The 19,051-nt window shown below is 35.7% G+C and overlaps 1 protein-coding gene across 1 annotated transcript in view; it reads right to left on the reverse strand.

Annotated features, from left to right (window-relative positions):
• The window catches only part of DSEL (dermatan sulfate epimerase like), an 11,209-nt gene extending 10,983 nt beyond the window's left edge, over positions 1-226 (reverse strand). The window contains exon 1 of the mRNA XM_029959405.1: positions 117-226. The gene's annotated coding sequence lies outside the window, so the exon portion shown is untranslated. The remainder of the gene's footprint in view (positions 1-116) is intronic.
• Positions 227-19,051: the final 18,825 nt, after the last annotated feature.

Raw genomic sequence — 19,051 nt, forward strand, 5'->3', positions numbered from 1 at the left:
CCTGTGGGTGACAACTTTGTGAGCGCGGAATAACTACCTAACAGTGCCCGTGTCTCAGGAACCACGGGGATGAGCAGCATTTGTTTTTTGGAGCTGTCCCACTTCTTCATAACTACCTTCCTGCGCAGGCACTTTGTCTTGTGCAGTGCATTGAAATGATTCTCATTCAGCTTTAGCTGTAGGCTTCTGAAGTAACTATAAAGCCGTAATGAGGTGTAAAATCCTCTGCCCCTCGACTCGGTCACGGTCAGTGGTGCGGTGAAGGGCCAGAAGGAAATGGTGGCCTGCCCGCCTGATGCTGAAGTTCACCCGCGAAATCCAAGAGGTGTAACGCCGTTCTCGTCTTTGAATCACAATTTGGATTGCCGGTGAGGACTTTCAGAGCCTGATTTTGTAACATGATGTGATACCAAGCTGTTCTTTGGTAGTCGAGTGCAGTCTAGAAAAAGAGTGAGAGATTTTGGATATGTTACCACTTACTATATTTATAGTCTGTACTTCAGAGAATTTTGATCATCTCAAAAAGCATAACTTTTTCCCAGCTATAGCTATATCCTTTTTATTTCCCCGCATACCTAGAAAATACAGTTGCATATTTAAGTATTTCTTAAGCTACTTAATGTGTAACTATCTTGAAATGAATATATGAATATATAAAGGCCATACATTATGGATACTGATTCTGTTTCTTTGTACTACAGAGTGCACCTTAGAAGGATTAAATTATTAAATTATGCCTATTTACATCGATGATTAAGTATGCCTGGAAGCATCCTAATCTTTCAGGTGTGCCCTTCAGACTTGGCTTAAAAGGGAAAAATACTGATTATTGCCTGGATCATACCTTCCCATCAGTAGAAATTTGCATAACAAACAAAGATCAGCACATAATTCCCTGACTGTGAATCTTTTACAATGATACCTTTTCATACTACTAGGGCAGTTATTCCAGGAGGAGAGCAAAGGGAAATGTAAAGCAGCAATAGAGGCCACATTCCCTCTTAAGTCTGTAGAAGCTGAGTGGAATACACTACAAATGAAAACCTCCCAAATCTTTTTCCTTCTATTCCCATTGTAGCCATTACATTTTTCCCAAGGCTGGCGCATTCTGGAACATATTAAAGTCTGAGAGAATGACTTCTCCCATAAATTGTCAGGCAATTCAGAATAAGCAGGATATGTGGAGGACTTGTGTTAGAGTAAAGCTCTCCCAAGAGCCCTTCTCACTCCCTGGGACCTGTGGTGAGATCATTAGATATACAGTGTTCAATTGCAATGTGATATTTCTGGAGAAACATGAAAATGAATTACTGACTAGCCCCATACATTCACAAAGAGTACCATTTTGAAAAAGTCTTACTTATCAGGCAATGAAGGCATTTGTAAGGCATTTCACTTTTTCTGTGACAGCTCTTTCACATTATTGGAGATACACTGGCAAAATAGTTCAGGCTGATTTTCTGCTAAGCCAATTGCAAAGCAAGAGTGTCTTTAACCACCTATGATTTCAAACAGTACAGGCTACTTTCTGTCGTTTTCAAGTCATTTTGCTTCAAACACCATCCCCCCCAGACCCCCCAGATAAACAATAACAACAAAAACCCCTAAAATAAAACAACCTATAGTGGTATAACTAGTATTCACTTATTTTTTCTATTAGTAGTTTTCAATAGTCAGCAGAGACCTGTGATTACTAAACTACAACTCAAGAATGAATCCAAAAACTCATGTATACAACTGGTATCAAGGATAAACAATTAAGTGAAGCAAACTTCAAAGGAGTTGGATTAAGGTAATTAGAAATAGTGACTCTGGGCTGTAACCAACTCTTTTGTCTAAAATGAGCCTGAATTACATTGGCATTCTGCTGTTTAAAGAGTGATCACTAAAATCAAAATCACTTTCAGAATAACTGTTAATTGTGAAAGTAACTATTAAAAGTTACTATTTACTTTTTGTATTTGTAGAAACACTGACCATCTGGAAACAAATTGCATTATATCGCTACATTTTCATACTCTTCATAACTATGGATAGCTGGAAAGCAAGTCTTATGGGCTATCTGCAGGAAAAATGTACTGTAAAATATCTACCAAGATAATGAGTTTTGACTTATGGGAAAGTGACTTCACTGTCACTTCAGATTCTTACTGTAAGAAATCATGGGTCATTGTTGGTGATGTGCTGTGGTGTACTGCTTCAGCGATAGCATTCTGTACCAATATCAAAATCAGCCATCTGAATGATCTTGAAAATAATAGTAGTGTTATTCTGCTTGAGTACAGGCCAAGTGCTAACAGGTGGATGTGAAGAGTAGAATAGTCAACTGGACTGCAACAAAATACTTGCCAGTGTCAAGGAGATAATAATTCAGAATTTCATACATGAATGAGATGCTGCTGTCAAATATGAGACATTGATTCACATTCACAAAAAGAGCCAGGTATTTAGGAATGATCTGGACTGAGGTAATTAGGTTCCAGTAGTAGTGAACTCTTGAAACTTCTACCTAACTCCTCAAGCAGCAACAATACATAAATTCCTAAGTTTAAAGTAGGGGTTTTATTTCAGAATCATCACAAGTTTGGGGGAGAGTCCTTTACCACTTAGAAGTCTTTCCATATTGATAGGGCTTGGTGCTTATTTCATGACTCAATCTCTCTATGGACTGAAAGATACACTTTTCTTAATCTAAATCCACTTGAAGACTTAATTAATTGTGAGTTCTTGAAACATACCTCATGCACAGCTCCTTTTACAACAGACAATTGAGAAGACATTGAAGGATAGATAATGCAGTGGTGATGAGGATCCACTTTAAAGCAATAACCTATTGGTCAAAAGCAACCACCTTTCACAGAGAAAACATGGTTGCAATGGACTTTTCCACTTAAGAGAATGCTAACCACAGTCTCTCAACTCTCACATGACCTAATCTCTTGTCTGTTTCAGCATACAGCATCTCTTTGTTCCAAACTGGGGGCATCGCGTACCCCGTTAATGAAATACCTTTCATTAATGTAACCACACTTAGAAACTTGCACACATAAATGAATTGTATTAGAGGGAAAGAATTAGACCCTCTGCCATGTAAGAATAGCTCACATGTTTTAGGATAAACGGGTATTGGAATGAAGCGTGTACCACATTCTCAGAGAAGGGAACGTTCCTTCAAATCATGTCTCCTGCTCTGAATATGATACCACTTTTTGCACTATTCAAGTTCATTTCCTCTCTGTATAACCCCACCTGCCAGGAACACACACGAACTCCACATTGTTAGCTAGTGAACTACTTTTGGAGGGAAAAATCTGACAGTACAGATGAAAAATTGACAAATAAAGAGAGTGAAAGGTTAAGTATATAATTAATTAATGTCAAAGTTTCTGTCTTTTGGGGGTCAAATGATTTCAGAGAAACCGAAATTCCCCTGTAGAGTACACAGAAAAGAGGAAAAACAGCATGTGGTGATGGTCTTTTATTTTTGTTATATATTACTTATTTTTTTACTTATTTTAAGTTTTTTTTTAATTTAGGAATTTTAACTAACTAAAAGCTAACAACAATAAAACACAAAAAAGCAGGCAAGAATATCCTGGTTTTATTAAAACTAAAAATTAACATATTGCAAAGACTCTTGTTAGTAAGGTTCTCCATCACTACAGAACTAGAGAGGCTGCAAAGTGCTTGGTGTCACTGTCAGCAGAGAAAGGTAGGATGGAGCAACTTCCAAAAGTCGTGGTGCTGCATTCCCTCCATCCCAGCTGTGAGCTCCTGTCAGCCCCTTTGTGTCTGAGCAGTTGGCAGTCTCATTGCTACATAACTGGCCCTGCAGACTCAACAGGGCAGCACAGTTTTAGGCCAGCTTAAGTAGATTGCTAAACTGCACCTTAAAAATGTCAGCTGCATAGAGGGGTAATTTTAAATCCATTTGTGAGTACCTCAGACACTGCATATGAAGCAAATGGGATTATTTGTACTTTGGTAGCATTTTAATCAAACAGTCTTTGGTGGAAGTTTTGTGTACAATGATGGGATCTCAGGAAGATTCTCAGCAGTTGGTCAGAACAGCATAGGGCCAAGTTCTTAGGGTTTCAAATTCATTGGAGTAACTTTTGTGCAAGTCTACACCGGAACATGTTTTTCACCATGAAAACTCATCACCAAGCAGCCTGTCCCTTGTTGCCATATTAAGTACAGTATGTTGGCAAATTAATCGTAACATAAAACCAAAAGAGTGGAAGAGGAAGGATTCTCTCTTTTACTTGACCCAGTGTCTTGCAATATAAGAAATTCTTGACATTAAACTCTCCACCCCCAAAGAACACCCAGAAAAACAAACCACCAAGAAAACCCAACACTAAGTTCACCAAGCATTAAGTTTGAACCAGGATATGATACATTCAATGGATTTGAACCAGAGAAGGACTTAATATCAGAATCTTGTGAGGTAGATAAGCTTTATATAATATTGGCGTAAAGAAGGTTTTACCCTTGGACTGCAGGTAAAGGTTACACATGAAGAGCAAATGCATGGAGGCATACCTGTCCTTTGATTTTAGTATCGAAGTAACAAATTTTGCTAACAAATCCTGTTTATTCTTTTTAGCTGAGGTATTTCAACTGTAGTTTTGCGATCCTAATGTAAACTCCCTGTTGTAATTTCAATGAGGTGCATGCTTTTCTAATGTCTTCATAAGGCTTGTATTTGGCCCTGAATCCCAGTACCCAGTCACTGGTGACCTTTCACCAGCATTTATTAATACAGTATTCTTACTTGCTAGCAACCATAAATTAGAATTAGCTTAAAGATTTTTAAATATATTGTCTAGCCCATGAGGAATAGATATAAAAAATGTTCTTACTGGACAAGCAGAACCTACAGAGGCAGCAATTAAATCATAAGACTGGAAATAAAAACTCTCGTGATCTACACCATTGTCTCCAAATTGTATGATTAAGGAGATACTAAATTATACATTATAGGGGAAGAGTACAACTACAAATCTTAACTAAGCATATTTTTTGTAGTTCTATTCATTATACTAATGTACAGGCTTATATTTAGCAGCTTTAGGAGCATTAGAAAACAGGAAAGCTACAGATTACAACCCATATGGGTATGCTCAGGTTGGCAGCAGTGATTAATAGTATCTCCTGGGTTTGCCTTTTGTAACCAAACAATATTTAAGACATATTAAGATGATTTACATCACAAGGAATTCAAACACTGTGCTTACTTTAACAAAGCCTACTGCATTAAAAGGAATGTCGAACAGACTAACATGTATTAGTTCAGCCATTATCACAGGGAAACAGGCAAGGTCTCAGGTTAAAATGGAATATCTCAGTTTGCAGCACAGCACCCTGAATTGAAATTATACTTAACCCATTCTACCTAAATATCCTAAGTAATTTCCTGTCAATAAAGACCACATTCATCCAGGTCAGTGGGACATCTTAGTTTGCACAGTCCTATTAGATTTAATAAAGTGACTGTGAAGTACCACTTAATGGAAAAGTGTAGTTCTGCAAGAATTGTGACATTAATGAGGGCTCCTTGGATAGGAGTGGTCTACCACTCTTGTCATATCTGATGGCCTATTCCCATCCCCTCCTTTTCCAAGGATGATACAGGTGTGATGAATCAGGTAAGGGAACTGATTTTGCAAAAATCTTACCTGACAAAATGAATATTAGTTTCCAACTAGATAATTTCCTTCAGCTTAGTTCACCTGGCATAAGGCAATAATATATATCTGGAGATAGGGAGTAGTAAACAACACTTTTAAGTTGTTCTAAGACTATTTTAAGGTAAACAAACTTTTTAAACCTGGTTGAATCGTTCCATGCCTAATTCTGATGTTTTACTCTACAGTAGGAGAGGTCTTGAATGCCAACTGTATTTAATCATCCTAGTAGACCTGAACAATTTGATGTCAAGCATGTAAAAATGTTGAAAGTATAGCCTATCAAGCCTTTCAAGTAAGAGCTCATTATTGCAAATATTTTTCAATGTTATTGTAAAAAATACATTCTGAAGCACTTGGAGTTACCAGGCAGTTTTAACATTTGCTATGCTAAATGTTAAGGAGCTTGCCATTGGGCTTCTTTTACTCATGTAAGGAAAATGGTGCAGAAATATTAACGTCATAATATACCAGTAAGCTGTAATTGGCTTGTGGTGGATTATAGACAACACAGCAACTCTCTTAAACTAGAATACAGAGTTTGTATTAAATCCCTTTGTATCTCACCTGGATCATTCAAAGGATAAATATTTAGAAGTTTCCACTTTTATTACATTTTTTCCTGCTAATGTATTTTGGCCTGTAGGTTTCTATTTTAAAGTATTGTCTCCATTTGTACGCTGTTATTCAGAGTACCTTTGTTGTTATTTTTTTTTTTAACTTGTAAATGCTTCCAGAGAGGCCGATTATGTCTACATAACACTGTGTAGCTCTGCACACAGGTACCCCAGTTAGTTGTAACAAGCTTAGCTAACTGGAATAGATAGCATGCTCTATTAATGAAGCTGTTCCTTCTGGGATCTAATCTGATACATTAAAAATTAGCCTGAATATTACTTCAGGGCAGTGGATGGTTCTTAGCTGACCCATGTTAAAGAGAAGAATCTGTTTAAATTTTGGAGGATAAAGATAAGATGCAAGTTAATCAGTCTGCAGATTAACCTCTCTGTGACACAGAGAGGTCACACTTCAGGGTTTATGTATTAACTGCAAGAGTTATGAAATGATCAAATAGCTGAAACCTGAAGCTCAAAATTTAATGATTTATAAGTTGTACATTATTAAGAGTATTTGTAATTAAAACTGGAAGAGCTTTTCAAAGAATATGATGGATTGTCTGTAATTTGAAGTCTTTAATTAAGACCAAAGGTACCTCTGAAAAGATATTGTCAAATTTGATAATAAAAGAACTATCAGGAGAAATTCAAGGGTCTTAAACTTTATGAATTTTTCATCACATCAGACTTTCTTTTATGGCATTCATTCATCTAGAAAAGTGGAAAAATACAATGGACATTTATAAAGGTCATATAAATGTGGTTTCTTATAATGGCAATTGAATTGCTTTCTGTTCTGCCAACATAACTGGTTTTGGAAACAACTTGAGACCTCTCAGGAGCATAGACAAAAATTAATTTTGCTATTCTAAGCATTGGGGGGGAAAGTCTGGAAGTAAAAGAAGACATAGGGAGAAGAAGTAGGGCTGAAATGGGATGACAGAATTTCATGTAACATTTACTGCCGCTTTTCTCCTGCCCTGGTTCCACAAAGCAGTAACTCCTAGCCCATACAGCCTGATCTTTCTTGAAGTATTAGCCAATCAAAGTGTCTTCCCAGACATATAGCATAGCTACAGGAAGATAGTTAAACTATGGATATTTTCCTGTCCATTCCAGTTTACTGTCTAGGCAACTGCCTCTACTGCCAATGCCTGGAGTTGGCCCTAACTACACTAGTGATTCATTTATCTGTTTCAGGCTCATTCAGAATCCTGCCTTAGTAACCATTACAAGGGCATCTATAATAATCTGCAGTACAACTTTTAAATCAACAGTTCATATATTGCATAAAGACTTTGTTTTGTTTATGAGGCTTTATGAAGTTAGGAACATCTATACAGAGGTGTTGTATGTCAACTGACAAATATGTTTTTTCCTATACTCCTATACAAACAATAGATATCCTTGGCGCACGCAAACAGCATTATTTTGACTCACAGGAATGAAGTATTCACAGAAAGATAAATGCACTCAAATGTACTTTCTAAATGGCACTACTGAAAAGCAGTAAATGTAAGAACAAAAAATATTCATCAATTTAACATGAGATGCTTGCCATCATAAATGCTTCAGAGAACACTTCATCAGTTAGCATATTTCTAGCATTTTTCATTTCCAGAAGACATGGCAATTGATGGATCTCTTTTCTATCTAATTGTCAACAAACATGGAGCCTTCAGTTTCAAATATTTTTCCCCTTTGCTTTTCTAACACCCAAAAATGAATCTATCTCCATCTCCAGATCCTTTCTAATACATTTACAATCACAAGAGCAGCAAGCAAACTAATACACAGACAAAGCCAGTCAAAAAACAAGATGAGTTTAATTGCCTGTGCTGAGCTATGCCTGTCCCACAAACACAGGATTACCTTTGGCAGCCAGGAAGGCAGGAAAGTATCCCTAATAAGCTCTGTAGCCTTCCTTCTTACTCTCAAATCCACATGGTTTTGCAGTATGCCCAGAAAACTATCCAAGTTTCAGCTAGTACAGCTCAGAGCTCATTAGACTTGTGACAGATATGCACTGCTGCTGCCTAGAGTCGCAAAGAAATTACTGACAATTGTTCAGAATTTTCCTGACACTTCTCTGTAAAATTAAATGATTTATTGATATCACTGATTGATGGGATCAAAACATTCAAGGTGACACATGAAATCTTTTGAAACTGTGGCAATAACTGAGCAAATTTCTATTCATTCGTATCTCTATAGTCCTCACCCCCTTGGCAGTTCACTTGTCAGGAGCAAGGTGTCCAACCTTCTCTTAACCGCTGATTCCTTTGCAACCTAATGAATAAGATAATAAAGAATTTCAGTCTGCTGCTAAATTAGCATGAGTGTTTTGAATATAGTAGAAAATAGCACAAACCTGTTCAAGCAGTTTTTCTATCTTTGTTCTACTACAGAATAAACCTTTTCTTCAGGCTTCAACACATTAGGTTGCCTGGGAACATCAAAGAGGACAAATTAAATAAAAAGATGTATTATCTCCATAATTAGAACACCTATTATTACGAATATTAAAAATCAAAAGACTTACCTTCAAAATATAAAGCATTGAAACACAGTGAGAGAAAAAGTTTAAAGTATCAGCAGTTACATATTTAATTATGTCAAACATTATACAATTTAAATATTTCAAAGCAAATTCAGCTTTTGTTTTAAACTGGAAAAGTTTCCTCAAATGGCGGTGTTTTAAAATTTCCTTCTGTGTCTGAAGGCCTGCCCTAAAAAAACCTCAAAAACAAATAGGAGAGGTGCTGAGAGGTATGTTTCCTAAGTCTTCTATCTTAGAATATGTTAAACAGTATACAATAAGAACCTCTTTTTCTCCAGGCTATGGAAGAAGTCTGAATAACCAGTTCAGATACAGGTTACTGGTTTAGATATGTGGGTGTAGATGGAGATGAATCCAATGTCTAGTGTCCAGTCCAGCATTATCTGAAGTCAAGAAGAATCTATTGTCTACTTTTCAGACATTAAATTAACCCCTTGGTCATGAACAGTAAAGCAAATCTTGTGATATTATACTTTTAGGTGTACAACATCCTTTGAGAAAATCTGTGTAAAAGATACAAGCTAGTCCATAGCTGTGGGGATTATGTAGCATCAGATTATGTAGCATCATTTGGTGAAACAATGCAGTACATGAGTCATACACTGTGCAATATTTTAAAGGTTTTCTCAACATGCTGCAGCAAATTTATTTTAAAAATGGAACATTAAAAGAAATATCCTGCTATGAAAGTAGCTTGTTTTCATCCTAACAATGACATGAGACTGCAGTCAAAAGAGCAAATATGTTGATGAGGTAATGTATGACTATCATCGTCATTATTTTCAAACAGAGCTTTATTTGGGACTGTGAGATTTACTATGTCGCCTTCAGTGACAGCTCTATAAACACATATGGGGAAGAGGCAGGAAGAGGAGGAGGGAAAAATGTTGGAACTTATATACAAAGATTTATGCAGTTAAATTTGTCAGTTGATTGCTTTAAATATAGGACACTTTCGTTCACAAAAGTGTAGGTGGCAAATCTGCATTAGCTGTGGATTTTGTTTGACTCAAATTGAGGAGCAAGGGTAAATCCTAGTTCTATCAGCATAAGTGAAAAAACCCAACCAACCAACCAAACAAACCCCAACAAAACCCCAGCTTTCTTCATAAGTGGTTTTCTCTTAGGATTGCTTTTCAAGTTGAGTGCCACTGAGTGAAGGAAAAGTGAGTTAGTGTACTCTTCTAAAACAAGAAGCATCTGAACCACAAATACTCAACAAAATATTCTTATTAATTACACTGTCTTTTCCAATCAGCTCTCTGAAGAGCACTTTTACATTTGTTATTCTAAAATCCAACCAAAGGGCAAAAGCAGACAGTTTGCTATAATGTGCTAAAGGTGAATTTCAATGGCTTTCCTGAAGAGGAACTTGTTTCCACTTGTGATATCCACTTAGGTGGAGACCTTGGCATCACAGGAACTTTGTCTTAGTAAGCATTTACTAACTATACTTCAGTTTTATAGTGGACTTTGAAGCTTACTAATTTAACACAGCGATTAATCAAGTTCAGTCTGTTACTGAAATGATGAGTGAATTTCCAGAGGGTTTGTACTATGTGGAAATAAGGGCACAAAGCCAAGTTCCTTTCTTCCTGAAGAGGGATACGGTTGAGAGATAGCCTTTCTCTAGCCTTCATAGCAAATCTACCAACAGATATTGAAGAAATCGTCAGAAATTTTATAATTATTTTTGCACACCATTGTTTTCTTCCATTACAATCAAAATAATGAAAGATATGTCTAAATATGTACATCAGATTTAGAATTTTTTGTCTATTTTTTCCCCCTACATTTTACTTTAGAACTAAATGTGCCCTGCTGTTCCAAAATGACTTTTGAAGTATCCCAGATAAAGTATGTTCGTACAACAACATAAAGAGATTATAATAATCATTTTCAAGAAAACAAAGTCAACAATAAAAGGGTGGTCACTGTAAATATATATATTTAAATTAACTCACCAAAGTATAAACTACTACAAACAGATTTCATACTTTTTCCTGCCATGTGATTTCTCTGTCAGACTAATTACTCTATTGCTTCCTTAGAAATTTCCCAATTTAGTTTGCACATTTGGTAATAGAGAGAAGGTACCTCAGAGCTGTCAGTTTAAAGGTTAGGATCTACATTCAAGACCAAAACAGTGGCATTAAAAAGCATAAGGAAAAAGGTATGAGATGCTGACAAAATGTTCCATCTTAAAATTAATGTATTTTAAGGTTTCCTCTTGCATGGATAGTTTTTTCTTTTCCTTCCCCCCATTCCCTCCCACCCCCCACACTAGAGAGAAAAAAATGCAGTGGCATAGTGTGAAGATAAAGTAGTTTTTATTCCAATTTCATAGCTCTTACCTAACCTTCTTGTCTTCTGTTTCTCAGGAGTCCTATTTTCCAACATCATAACATCTGCTTTTTGTTTCTTGACCTTGCACTTTCCCTCTTTCCCTCCAGGCTATTCACTTATTTCCATTCCACTTCCTCCTCCTCACCAGGACATCGGCAGGGGGAAGTGCAAGTTAAGCAGAAGACAGAAACTCTGTGTTTATAGTCTTGATTTTCACTTGGCATTCCAGACAAACTTCTGCCTTCCCTCCTCCTCCTGCAGAAGCCAAATGCTATGCAGTTTCAACTCAATATGTGAAAAAAGCATTTTTTAATAGTTGTTCTTTTGCTCTTGTTTTTCCCCTGACCCCTCTAGGCTTGGTCCAACCTTTTAATTCCCATATGACATGACACACTCTTGATACGAGACAGAGAGCACCATCTCAGCCCTGATGAATTCCTTCTCTTTGCTCAAAAGAAAGAAAATGCTAGAGTTTTGTAATGGACTTTTTAGCATATTTTTTTTTTAAGAAAATATGATATTTTAGCTTAAAATTCACCCCAAATACTCAGCCTGAGGCAGACACCTCACATAGACACCTTTCAGTGCTGTGGTTTAATTTCAGTGATTATGAAAAAAATGCAGATAGAGTTTTATAGAGACTGTAACCTCACAACAATTAAATACAATGGAGATGTAACTATATTAGTTTAATGAATTAATTTCAACTTTTGTCCACTATCATTTTTCCACAGATTAAATTGCATGTTAGTTTAGGGTCCTCCAGCTTCAATAACTGTTGGGATAAAGCTGAGACCTAATTGATTTTTGCTTGATATGTTTTGCTTTTTAAAATGTGGATGCAAGACAATAAAAACTTCTCAGTTGTCTACAGAGAAAATACAAATTTACAGGAAAGTCAATACAAGAAACTCTCATTTTCTTTCACAGGAAAAAAAACCCCAAAATTAAATGAGAACAAAGTTCTCCCAGCCAGTTATAGATCAGGTTTTTCTCATTTAAGGGTGATTCCTTTCTAACTGACAACTTCTAATAGTAGAATAAATGTAATTTATTTCAGCTTATTTTGAAGGGTATAGATGTTAGTGACAATAATATATGTTCTATTGTACTTGTTTTGCATTATCAAGTTCCTATCTAATTTTTGCTCCTGTATTTGCAAATAAATGGAATGTATTTAAAAATAATTTAGTAAACAGGGAGAATAAGGCAGGAAATTGCATGATAAATCAGATAAAGACAAAAGTAAACATTTAATTAACTTTCTTCCTTCTCTTCCTTTAACCTTGCTGGATATTTTGTCCCTTGCTCCAAGGTAAACACATATCTGACAAAGCATCGCTTTCGGAATTTCTGTTTAAATTTTTATTCCTAAATGAAACGAAGATGATAAGCATAAATTAAACTGTCAGTCAATGCTTTTTATGAAAAAAGTTTATTTCTAATAATTTGGGAACTGCTTGGAAGACCTTTTCTGGTTACAAAGAAAAATAATTCAAAGCTGAGAATTTATGTCTCAATCTGTGGTTGATCAATTGGTTGATAAATTGATTTTCAAACAAGAAAGGGGAAGCTTTTACTTAGTACTTACTAGTGATTAAAATTGGTATAGTCTATATCGAAATATTGCATCATATTTATATTTAAATATACGTATTTATAATTTGAGAGGCAGATGGATGCTCAAAATACAATCCAGTTATTCTTCTGAAAACTATGAGAATACCTAGACATAAATAGGGAAAACCCCCACTTTTAAAATGCTAGCAATTTTTTACTTTATTCCTTAAGAAACATAAATATTGGTTTGTTAGTTATCTAGAAATGAAGTGTCTTTGGCCATCCATTGAGTAATACAACTTAATTGTTATGAGTCATATGTAAACATAAAATTTTTAAAATCTTGCTAATAGTGGAATCAGGAACTCTCTAATTCAAGATGAATTTCTATAACTCTTTATCAGCTTTTGAAATTGCAAGACCATGTTTATGTTCCAAACAAATTTAAATGACCACTGGCACTACATCATGTTGGCAATGCTGATAAGAAATTGATGGTTTTGACAGTTCTTTTTGACTGGGTATCTCAGTTTCCTTAAGAACTTTGGAAAGTGAGCCTTGCTCCTGACATTTGCTGAAGCAAATGTCCTCGCATGTCAGGAGTACTCACTGTATGTACTCAGGCAACCAAACCAGCAGGACCACTCCCCACTCATATGACAACCACTGGTAATATTCATTACAGCATCCTTAGAAATCCATTCCCAAATGGCTACAGGAAAAGGAAGCCTGGGTCTCCTAGGATCTTTTCCCAGATCAATCATCCCAACTTTGCCCTTTTCCTCTGTCCTTTAGCTTCCCTGTGGCAGAAGCAGCAAAATTCAATTTTGTCTGCCCTGCTGAGAATTCATAGTCTGCTATGTCTGAGTGCTAAACACATTCATGAAGAATAGCACCAAAGTATTGAACCAGTGCATAATGAGTCTTTCTTGCTCTTGCAAGAAATAATCATGCTCTTGCCCTTCATTTCCAGTAGTCAACAGCTCTCAGAAGTGTGAAGTGTACAAACACAATGAAGAGCTTTCCATAAGTTATTTGTGTTTACTGTGAATAAACAAAATAATTTGGCATGTCCCTGGAAACTTATATCCTTAATTAATAAAATATTTTACAAAAGGTTAATTATACAAAAAGAAAATGCATTTCAACATTTAAATTCTGTATTAATACATTAATTAAGTCTTAATGATCAGGGTCTGTAGCACTTCTGGGGGATTAATGACCAGCTGGGAGAGTTCATGGCCCGAGTCTTTTCCGCAAGTCATTTTTTCCATCTATTTATTTATTTTCTAATAAATGATCCCGAGTCAAGGTCATTAATGATAAGTCACCTGTATAAAAATGAATTGTAGTAATAACCACCCCTACCTTGTTTTGTTTATATTACTATAAAAATTTATCCAAAGCAAAATATATACTCTATCCATACTACTTCTTCTGATAGTAAATATTTAAAATGGTAAGAAAACAATTACATAGATATATTTTTTGAACTCATTTTTATTGTCACATAAAGAAGAAGACAACATAACTTTTTTCTTCCTGCTCATTCTGAGAATGAGTGAAAAAAAAGCAAAATCTCGTCTTGCACTTTTTGCAGTAAACTATCTTGTCTTTTTTTATATGTAGTAATGATTCAAAGAGCTAAAATTCACAAACTGATTAACAAAATTAAGTCACATGTGAAAACAAACAAGCAAAAATGCATCAATAGATCTTTCCAAATTATTTTTTCTTCCATTTGGCTATTCTGCAAATGAATCCTGTGATATGAAAATCAGTTATGATTTTCTTGATTGAATGAATGAATGAATATCAAGCTGCAACCTTTACTCAGAGCTCTGGGGTCACAAAGTCCACTATCAGGAAGTTATATCAAAAGGAGACGAAGGCAAAGCAGCATGCATCATCTAAAAATTGCCAATCTGTCAGAGAGATGACTCCTCACACCTAGCGACCTTGTCAGTTTGTAATTTCAGCTCCTTTCTTAGGTCAAAAGCTGACATGATTCTTTTTCCAAAATTTCAGTTCCTATAGTCATCACAAACTTTTATTGAAATCATTTAGTTTTTGGATCCTACTTGATGATGAGTAGGATCGAGAGACTTGATGTTTCCTTGATAAATGGAAGCAGCAGTATGTTTTGGGGAGTTTTATCATACTAATAGCACAGAGACTAAATTTATTTCTAGATATAAACCTCAATATTACATTGCATCTTAGGAATACCATTTCAAAATGTTTTGATGTTTTTCTGCTTTTTTTTTAATTTAATTTTTAGCTCACATAATTCCTAATTATTACATGGAGCTTTACATTCTCACTTTGCAGAGACTGTACTAACTTCCCATTAATTTCTGGAGGTAACCCTATGAAGTTGTTTTCCTCTGTAGTTATATGTGACTCAGGACCTGTGTTTCCTCCTTCTGCTGTGTTTTTGAGGCTGTGTCTGCATCATGATAGCAGGGGTTTCTGAGCCCTCCTGTGCTAGCTGCAAAAGTGGAAGCTTGGAGTAGGAAGATGATGGGATTTGTAAGACACCAGTTATTTCGTTAGGCATACGGCCATGCCAACAAAACTTTCTCAACTTTCACAACTAAACTGTCTGTCTGACCCTGTGGTGGTCATGATTTGAGAATGCCTGCACTGGGTACATGTTCCCTTATGCAGACTTGGCAATGGCCATTCCTGTTAGGTAAGAAGATTCAATGATATGTAGATTTACATGTACATGCTGCTAATAACAATGGGCTCAAAAATGTCCAGATACTTAACATGTGATTAACTATTGTTTAATAATTTACTAATATTTTAATAATTGATCAGAGGAGATGATTTCAGCAAAAAGAATAATATGTGAACAACAGTGGAAAGGGGATAATGTTTCTTGACTGTAGCCGGTGTTAGGGTCTATGACAGTGCTTAAATGTGTGCTTATTTTCTTTATTTGTTTTCTTTTATGTTTCTTAAAAGGCTTTCCAAGAATACAAAATCGGCTTCCTTCTGAAGCTGAAACATTTTCCATCTGAAAATGTTTTAAAAATGAGTTGACAGAACTCAGATCACCTCAAAGGCTGATCTATTTTGACTTCAGAGAGACACTAGTAATGGAGCTTGAAATTCAAACACTGCATTAAAATATTGTGGAGAGTCTCCTACCTTTGCTAGGTTTTCTTCATCTCTGTTTTACACAGAACCTTTCTCTGCTATGATTCCAAGTCTCTTTGCAGACAAGGCTTTGTTTCTGTAAGCTGCTATTATAGTCTGACAAGCTAAGGGAAGCTGTCAGATATTTTACTTTGATGTCATCCAGATCCAAACAGAGAAGCCTTCGGTTCAAACATATCATTATCATTTCCTTGCTGCCCTTTGCTAGTGATCAGTACATATACTAGTGGAACTGCACAAACAAAATTTCTTCTAATTTTCTCTGTTTGTTTGGGGTATTTTTAATTTCCTTTATCCCGTAATAGATGTTTCAGTGACAAAATCGTTACATTATTTTGCATATTGGGCCTAATGATGAATCTTCTAAGAGTCAAATATTACTATGTTAATAATTTTCTCAGACTTGCAAGAGTTTTTAGAATATATTTGCAGAAGTTGTATATTCAACCACGTTTAGTTTCTGGGCTGAAGACAAGACACATTTCCTTCTAATTGCTCAGTGCTTTCTGTTTAGTTTTTATCTTGTGTCTATATATTTATGACTTCTGGTTGTATGCTGAATCCAGATTTGGCACGGAATTGTATTTAGTGTCTTCTTCTGATATTTTCATGTACCTATGTATTTCAATATATCTTTGTTATTTAACCATTCCCATTACATTTTAATTCTTTCCACAAAGCTCTTCTTAAAAATAAAATTAACAAAAACAATGATCAGCACTGATAATTTTTCAAATTATTTTCAAATAAAAGTGTTAGATTGAAGCAATGGAATTTTTCATCCCACTGCTTTGTGTCTTAGGTGCTTTTCTGAAATATACATCTACACTAGATTAAAAAAAAAACAACAACAAAACAACAACCAACCAACCAAATAAAAACTCACAGAAAACAGGTTGAAAGATTGTTACTTTAGATTTGTAGTTGAAGACAGAGTCAGGAAATGCAGTTTGATGTTTGCTTCTGCAGTCTCCATTCAGTCTATATCTGAATCCCATCTTAGATACTCTACTGATTCATGAGTTCCAATAAAAAGTATCCTACACAATGATGTCAATGGAAAGTGCATACTGTACTTCTACACAGAGAGGTGTATTCAGTCAGTGTAAAGAATATGAAGTAAAATACTTTTTAATTTCAAGTGCTTCTTTTGCAGCCTGAGTTACAGCAATCCAACTGTTGAATCATAAGCTGACATAAAACCATAGGAATCTTCCCCATCTGTCTTTTCCCCACAGAAGGGAAAATCTCTGTTAAGGAAGAAGTACTGTACAAAGAGTCAAATGACCTGTTCTCCATCTGCTCATAACCCTCCCCAGAGACAGAGGTTACTACTGCTTTCATCACACTGGAAGGAACAGTGAAGGAAACTCTGACCTAACAAATCCCTCTGAGTCACTCAGAGCAGCTCACTGCAGCTTCTGCAGTGAACTAAGGGAGTTGTGGCACTTACAAAACACTTGGCTGTTCCTGAAGCTGGGAGCCAAATCTGATGTAAATAATGTCCTCTGGCATGAATATTATTCAATTTATTAGTTTCTAAGAAAAGAAAAATATGAGCAGAAAAATCTCTATCATATCCTATAAGAATAACCTCTTAGGTGTATAGCACAGGCTTTTATCATATAAGATACCTGACTAACTACGTTAGTTGACATCCAGATACTGTCACAGGAGGAAGGGATTCTGCTTAAGCCACAGGCATTGAGCTTCTTTCACATCATTGTTCCATATCTCCTGGCTCTTCCTAGGATGACATGTGCTGCTGCAGCTTTATTGGTTGACCAGATAGTCCTGTCAAAAGTAAATATACTTCTTTATTAAATATTTTCGTATCTACCAGAATGTCTGTGATAAATACATGTTAGAGAAAGGCCATAACACATTTCAACCATTCACATCACAACAAAAAGCCAAGCAGAACATCTTCAGGTGAAAAAAATCCCATTTGGTTTTGGTTGGGATAGAATTAATTTTCTTATTATAGTAACTGGTACAGCACTATGTATTGGATTCAATATGAGAATAATGTCGATAACACACTGATATTTTGTTTGTTACTAAGTGGGGCTTGCACTAAATCAAGGACTTTTCAGTGTCTCATGCTCTGTCAGTGAAAAGGTGTACAAGCCATGAGTGTGCATGGCCAGGACAGCTGACCCAAACTGGCCAATGGGATATTCCACACCACAGACTGTCATGCCCAGTGTATAAAAGGGATAGAGCTGGCCAAGAGCCACTGATTGCTGCTCAGGGACAGAGTGGGCTTTGGTCGGTGGGTGGTAAGCAACTGTATTGTGTATCACTTGTTTTTGTTTTTTTATTTTTTAACTTAAGTTTTATTTCTCTCTTTTTGTTATCTCAATTTTAAGTACAACTATTTCTAGTAGTAGGAGTAGTATTAATATTGTATCTTACTTTATTTAAATTATTCAAATGTTCTTGTCTCCAACCATGGGTTTTACCTTTTTCTTTATTCTGCTCCCACCGGCAAGGGGAGAGTGAGAGCATGTCTGTATGGTACTTAGTTGCTGACTGGGGTTAAACCATGACATAGGGAAACTCCATATTGCATCGAATCCAATAGATACACAGAATTTCTCGTAAGATGTCTTTAGATAATATTTTTATAACCAAAAGGGTTTCTTGCTAACCAAAGGAGTTGTCTGTATCTTCCTTTATCAATTATGATGTAAGCACTACAAAACCAGTATTTTCTTGTTTGCCCATAAAGAAATGTCTTGTCAAAGGTTTTCACTAGATTATTATTTTAGAGATAACAATGAAGAGTCATTCGTTTCCTGGTAGAAAAACTGGCATAAAAAATTGCCTCTAGATCCCATTGGTGCTAGTTTTTTTAATGCATCAGGGTAAATAAAACAGTAAGATTAAAAGTGTTACAATATAACAGTTCCAAATGAGAATGCCATAAAAGCCTTTAGCCTACAGTTTACTATCAGTGAATATCTCTAAACTGTGATATGAGCCAAGGTTCCTCATTAGAAAGCTGAAGACATATACCTTGGCTTTTGAAAGGCATTAGCTGTTTGTCTGGGAAAGAAGAGCTCTGACTCTGAAGCGGTAGTGCATAATGGGAAAAAAATATGAAA

The sequence above is a fragment of the Manacus vitellinus genome, unplaced genomic scaffold (genome assembly GCF_001715985.3).
Source record: "Manacus vitellinus isolate BGI_N305 unplaced genomic scaffold, ASM171598v3 scaffold_1_pilon, whole genome shotgun sequence".
In the NCBI taxonomy this organism is placed as follows: Eukaryota; Metazoa; Chordata; class Aves; order Passeriformes; family Pipridae; genus Manacus; species Manacus vitellinus.